General features: G+C 37.7%; 1 long non-coding RNA gene across 2 annotated transcripts in view; it reads left to right on the forward strand.

The window, feature by feature from the left end:
* LOC308666460 overlaps window positions 1-5,335 on the forward strand; it is a 31,391-nt gene extending 26,056 nt beyond the window's left edge. Inside the window, exons 3-5 of one of the 2 annotated variants that reach the window (XR_014026133.1) lie at window positions 1,812-1,886; window positions 3,322-3,444; window positions 4,479-5,335. This is a non-coding gene — a long non-coding RNA (uncharacterized lncRNA). Of the gene's footprint in view, window positions 1-1,546; window positions 1,887-3,321; window positions 3,445-4,478 lie in introns of those variants that run through there. The other variant, XR_014026134.1, reaches the window with a different exon arrangement.
* The last annotated feature ends 1,571 nt before the right edge of the window (window positions 5,336-6,906 follow it).

The following is a 6,906-nucleotide window of genomic DNA, read 5'->3' on the forward strand; positions in this document are numbered from 1 at the left end:
GAATAGAATCAAGATTACGCAAAGTATTAGTACCGCTTTATAAAGCTCTAGTAAGACCACACCCGGAATACACCATACTACAAAAAAGATGTTGAGACTTTGGAAAAAGTTCAGAGAAGACCAACTAAAATGATCAAAGGCCTGGAGACTAAAACATGAAGAACAGCTGCAGGGCTTGGATTTGGCTAGTCTAAAGAAAAGAAGTAACGGGTGACATGATAGCAATATTCCAGTATTTGAGGGGCTGCCACAAAGAAGAGGGGGTCAAACTATTCTCCAAAGCACCAGAGGGCAAGACAAGAAACAATAGTTGGAAACTGACCAAAGAGAAGCAACCTGGAATTAAAGAGAAACTTCCTAACAGTGAGGACAATTAACGAGTGGAACAGCTTGCCTTCAGAAATCATGGGCGCTCCATCACTGGAGATTTTTAAGAAGAGACTAGACAGTCACTTGTCTGAAATGGTATAGGTTCTCCTGCTTGAGCAGGGGGCTGGACTACATGACCTCCAAGGTACCTTCCAGCTCTACTTTATTCTATATTCGCCACTATTGCAAATATTGCTTTATAATGGGGATGGGAAGGAGGAGAGAACCAAAGGAGGCAATGAGGTTTTGTGATAAATTTGATAAATGGCACACATTCTTTTAGAGCATATATCTTATATTTTAGATCATACCTGTCACCATTCAGACAAGGAAAAGTATGGATTTCTGAATGGTCTGAAGAGGTAAAGATTTATGATTTTAGTCTTCTTCCATGCTTAGAGGCTATCTTCTCCATTTTGATTGCTTACTGTCTAGCTGGCAAGTGGAAAAACACTTCTCATCTTTCTGTTGTGTTTTTACTTGATGAATTATGGGCCCCAAAGCAAGAAAATAGAACACATTCCTTCTTCATCCAAGGAGGAGCAGTTTCTTGATTAGGCTGAAGATATTTTAGAGCTAAGTTAGAAAGAAAGTTACATCAACACAAAGCTAGATGGAGTTGCTTACTACTTTAAAAGCTCTTTCACATGATTTATTTTCCATGATATGGAAATACTGAATGCTTGCAAATAAGAAGCTGAGTAGATGATATAAGATTGTTTGGTGCTGAAGCAGAGACTTAACATTAATTTTGACATTCATGTACTGAGGAGGGAGAAATAGTACTGAAAGTGAATATTTCTTCAAGATGAAATGACCTATTTACAGGTTCTACATTATAGAAATAATCTATGATTTAGAAATATTTCTTATAAGGCCAAGCTTAATAGCAACATTGCTGAATAACAACAGCAGTCTTTAAGAAGAAATGTATACTTAAGATCTCACTGCAGCCTTAATACAAGCTTGGAATTGAAGTTGCATATTATGGAAGCTTTAATTTTCATTTAGCACAAAAACTTAGTCCTCTTATCAGATTTTTGAGGTTTATTCTATGAAATCATATTCTGTGTTTGTCCCGCTAAGTGGAATATCTCCAACAAAAAAGGTAATGATTTTTCTAGATCCCCAACAAATTATTCAGAAATGGAACCATTTAATAAAGCTTGATTGGCAACTATGCAAAGAGGGATTAAACTCTCCCTCTATCACTGCAGTGTTTTTTTTCTGTTATTGTTTGTTTCAATTCTGGAATCAAGAGGGTTTTTTTATCCAGAAAAGGCTGAGAAGTTGTTACTGAAGTACAGAAGTAGTAATCTGTTTTTTTTTAAATGTTTCTTATTTTATGAAAGTTGGGCTATTTTGGCTTTGGTGGCTGTTGCATTATATCTGCAGTAGGTTTCTTCTTAAACTCTTAATAATGGATTTTTTTTCCCCTGCAGCCTCAAATGTTTTCCAACTTATGCTTCCCCCTAAAGATCTGGGTCACTCTAAAAAGGGCTGCTGGATTTTACAATGTTTGTACATCTCCTTTTAAATTATTTTGTTCTTTTAATTATTTTTGTGTTTTTTTTTCTTTGTGCTGACAACATTAATAAATTAATGAGCTTTTTTTTTAAAAAAGGTTTTTTTTTACTGGCTGTCATTCTTTATTATGCCTGGGGCAATGAGGCAGTTTGGTAAGAAGCTCACACACAATTTAGGTATAATCAGCCTGCAGTTTAATGGAGTGTTTCCGTCACAGCCTTTCCATTCTTAAAATTCAGGCAAAGAGATATCCAGGACTTTTTGTAAGCTTCCCATCCGACACATTTGTAACACTGTAGACATTGCTTAAGAGTAGGAAGTCTTCACCAACTGGACAATGATGTTCATTCCTGGGCTTGACTTCATTGCTGAGTTGGCAGTGCAGTCTTCAACCTGTCTTCCTTGGAAGAGAAATCGGAGTTGGCAGAGGAACTGATGGTCACCATGACAACTATGGATCTGTCCCAGTTCAGTGAGGACCAACATGCACAGGAGGCTACACATTAGAACTGCTTTTTGTCTCAGGGTGGAGGACATTATCATCTGTTCCTTTTCTTGGACAGATGATCCTCTGATTGGTTTAGATTGACCAGTATCACCAATCTCTTTTGGGAGAATGGTCTACAGTTAATTTTTGCCTGCCAACCACAATTGGGACTGATGACTATTGCTAAATATCCATGGGTGGTTAAGCAAAACATCACATGACTGCACCTTCTGATTTCATTTTTTGTGCTCTCCATTAATTCTGCATGTTGGGGTGTTGTGAAGCTTGCAAATAATGGTAACATGACTGCAGGAGGTTGCGGCTGTTGTATATGCAAGGATTGGTGGCAAAGCTGTTTTTTTTAATTCAACTGATTCAACTTCAAACTGTTGCTAAACAAGGGAAACAGTAAATGGGGAATATCTGTAATTGTTTGATCTCTCCCAGGCATCTAATGGAACTGTTGAGTTTTCAGAGGGGACTTTGGGACTTTTCAGAGGTTGCAGTTGTTGAGGGTTTAGCTTGGAAAGTAGCAGCCTTGAAAAGAACTATATATGAGCAGCTTTGTGGTCCTGAGCTCTCTCACGTATTCCTTTCATCACTTGCCTGGCCAAATATCATAGTGCAGTCGTGTGAAAATTCTGTGAGCTGAAAGACACAGCCTTTCACTTGATGCAAAAATATATAGTGTAAGATCCATCCTTCCTTCCTTCCTTCCTTCCTTCCTTCCTTCCTTCCTTCCTCCCTCCCTCCCTCCCTCCCTCCCTTCCTCCCTCCCTCCCTCCCTCCTTCCCTCCCTCCTTCCTTCCTTCCTCCCTCCCTCCCTCCCTCCCTTTCCAGGGAACTATTAGGATTATGAAAAGAAACAGATTGAAAACTTTACTGTGTCTCACCTGACTTTTTCCAGTTTTAGTTAACCCTGTTCTTCCTTTTTACAGATGCTATGCAACAGGAAGGTTGAATGGAATTCAGGAATTAAGCTGGGATGTCATTTCCCTAATATCTTTGATCGGCATGGAGTACAGTTAAAGAAAATCAGGGCCAGTGGACAGTAGTCTTCGGTATAAAGGCAGCATAAATACTGAAATTAATATACTGGACAATATATTTTATATTTCTGTTACAAGACCGCCCCTTTGTTAGTAGCCAGCTGGAATGCTTGGAATGAGTTCTACAGCACAGTTTAGAAATCAATAGTGATGAACAAATTCTAGTATTTAAAGGACTGAAGTTTATTCTAGAACATTGCACAGGAGCTCTATGGGAGTTGGGCAGCATATAAATTTAATAAATTATTACATACGCAAAAATATGTAATCACAGCTGTCAGTTCTTTAGCTGGCATTGGCCTTCATATGCATCAAATTCTTCCCAAGAATCTAGGATGTTGCAATGTATCAATGAACTAGTGGATTTAAGCAGTATGGATGGAAATTGTGTCAATGTGCGTATTTTCTAAGTGCCATCCAAATTTTTTTGGTATTGTTATTTATAGATGGAAGTGACAAATCATTGCTGTTTCAAAAAAGAGGTCTACATTTTGGTTGATTGTTTTTGGAATGTTGTTATAGAATACTAGATCATATATCATAGTTTTGAACTAAAATGCCCGATTTCATTAGTCAGACAAAACAAATCACCTAAATGCTTAGCATGAAGTGAGACCCAAACATTTTCCTGGACATGAATGTGATCTCATCATTCAGACTCATCATGCTTGCTTTGTAGAACTTTTCAGCTAGGTCTTAGAAGTAGTCTCTATAATTCCTTATTGCAAACTCTGTAGAGATAAATTATAGGTCCATCTTATCTTGCCAAGCATTCATATGGCCACCAAAATGTAGATTAGTTTACATATACAGTATGTCACAATGTAATTTACTATTTATTCATTGGTTTTCATACCTGTTTAATGCTATACACTTGCTATTTTTATGTCGAAATATTTCATGAATTTGCCACCCTTCCAAATAGAAATTAAAGAAAAATGTCTGCAAATCTTGTTTCCAGAATTTTTATGCTGTTGTGTGCTGGGGGTAATTGTTATACATTGATTGTTATTAATCACATAGTTTCTCCTTTCTTTTTCCCACAGCTTCTTCTTGAGGTTCAAGGTGTTAGTTATGACTTACAAAGCCCTTCATGGCATGGGTCCGGATTACCTACGGCAACACCTGCGGCCGGCGTCAACTTCCCTCTGTCCAGTGCGCTCCCACAGAGAGGGCCTCCTCAGGGTGCCGCCAATCAAAGAATGCCGATTGGTGACCCCCAGGGGGAGAGCGTTCTCTGTGGGTGCGCCAGACCTTTGGAACCGCTTACCGGTTGAGCTCCGGATGGCCCCCGACCTTCGCTCCTTCCGGCGCGATCTCAAAACATTCTTTTTCGAACAAGCTGGCCTGGTCTGACGGGATGGGGTTGGGTTTTTAAAACTAGTTTTAACTTTAATATGCATTGATTTTATGGGCATGATGTTTAATGACTTTTAATTTTTGTATTCGATTTTTATTGTGTATTGCCCTGTTCACCGCCCTGAGTCCTTCGGGAGAAGGGCGGTATAGAAATCAAATTATTAAATTAAATTAAATTAAATTCTTAGTCCTTGAAGTGATCCAAAAATCCATATATGAATTGACATTTATTTAAAGTCCTCCCTTACGTGAATGACAATCCAATTCAGATGAGCAGCCCTGCATATAATTAATATTTGAGTTGGCTTTTTTTAAAAAACAAAACAAAACAGAAAGGCTATGAGAATCTGCCGAGTGATTCAGAATATATATTGTGTACATAAAAAATGAATATTGTATTAGTTTCTGAGTTTGCCATTTTCTTAATTTAGGATACATTTAATACTAGTAATATGCTTTATGTATTTAATGTTGTTTGGAAATTTAATAACTAGAAATTATAACAAAGTTAAAATACATTATCTGAGCTAAATGTTTGGATTAATTCTGCCTCTAGTTCTCATTCATTTCTCTAGTTTAAGTTTGCAAGCATTTTGGAAAAGAGGTTTTGTAAAACATATTATTCTTTGTAAGGTTTCGTACACACTGATCGTGGCATCACTATTAAAAAAAGCTAAATTTGATCCGGAGAGAGTTCAGAGTGTTAACCAAATAAAGTGTGGGATCAAGTGTGATAAATAATACAATGAGTTTGTGTTAATTCTTACATGGAATTGGGTTATGTATAGATATTTAGTGATACATGAATTATTCCTGACATTAGACTGATTCTTCAGTAGTTAAGAGGACCTTGCTTCAGGCAAATGGCTGTGTGGTAGTTGTTGTTTTTTTAAAAGTAGATTTAATTAAAGATTAATTGAAAACAAGTTTAAGTATTAAAATGGTATAGGCCTATGAATAATTGATGAGCTCTTGAAACACTGCTTTTTAACTGCCCAGCAGGAACACACGTCTGCAAACTGGAATTTTATGGATCATGCATTAATTATTCTTCTATCTGCATCTTTTTTTTCTTTCTTGCCTGCTCTCATCTCACACAGAACAGCTGCTCTGGAATTTTTGTAGATGGGTTAATGATAATAAAGCAGGAGGCAGGCCCTTAGCTTGTATTTTGGGGATCATTTTTTCTTTCTCCCTTTCTCTGGCACATTGCTGTTAATCGAGATGCCTGAGGATATTCAGAGTCCAGACCAGTTGACTGGAGAACTTTATCTTTTCAAAGAAAATGTTTCTTTGTTTTGAATTATGGCTGATGAAAAGCTGCAGCTGGAGCCCAAGGGAAAGAAAAGAAACACATTAGAAATACAACAGGTATCATAGGAATAAAACATTGAGACTTCCTCAGTCTTCTGAATCAAGGTTCGGCAAGAGATTGTGATCGTGTGGTAGATCCTGGGGTTATATATAGCAGATCAGCGAGATTTTCTTAATCTTGACAATTTACCAAGAGGAAAGATTAAAAGGTTTTCTGCCCCCAAATTAGTTAATCTAGTGAGAAAACTAAAATGAAACTAAATATTTTTCGGTTGTGAAATTACCCTTATCCTGAAAGCAAATGATTGGATTGAGCATATGAACAAGACCTTTGTAATCCTCCATACAAATTTTGGACTAATCCAACACGCTCTACATGGAGCTGCCCTTGAAGAGCTTTCAGAAGATTCAGCTGATACAGAATGCAGAAAGGTACAGAATGCAACTGCATGATTTGTAAATGCTTTTGTTTGTTCAGCACATGAAACACCACTAGTTTTGGGTCCTGCATTGGTTGCCATGTGTTTCTGAGAGCAATTCAAGGTGCTGGTTGTCACCTTCAAAGCCCTGTATGACTTGGGACTGGGTTGCCTGAGGGATCATCTTCTTCCAGTTGTTTCTATCCATCCAATTCTGTCTGGCAGGATGGGCACATTCTTGGTTCCATCAGCCAAGCAATGTTGCTTTTTCTGCTGTAGCTCTTCTCTGCCTTGAAGACCTGGCTATATGCCCAAATCTGGGTTCCCAGGGATATGAAAGACCTTGTTTCCTGATTATGTTGATATCGACAGATTATAATAG

The sequence above is a fragment of the Vipera berus genome, assembly GCF_964194415.1.
Source record: "Vipera berus genome assembly, chromosome: 3".
NCBI lineage: Eukaryota > Metazoa > Chordata > Lepidosauria > Squamata > Viperidae > Vipera > Vipera berus.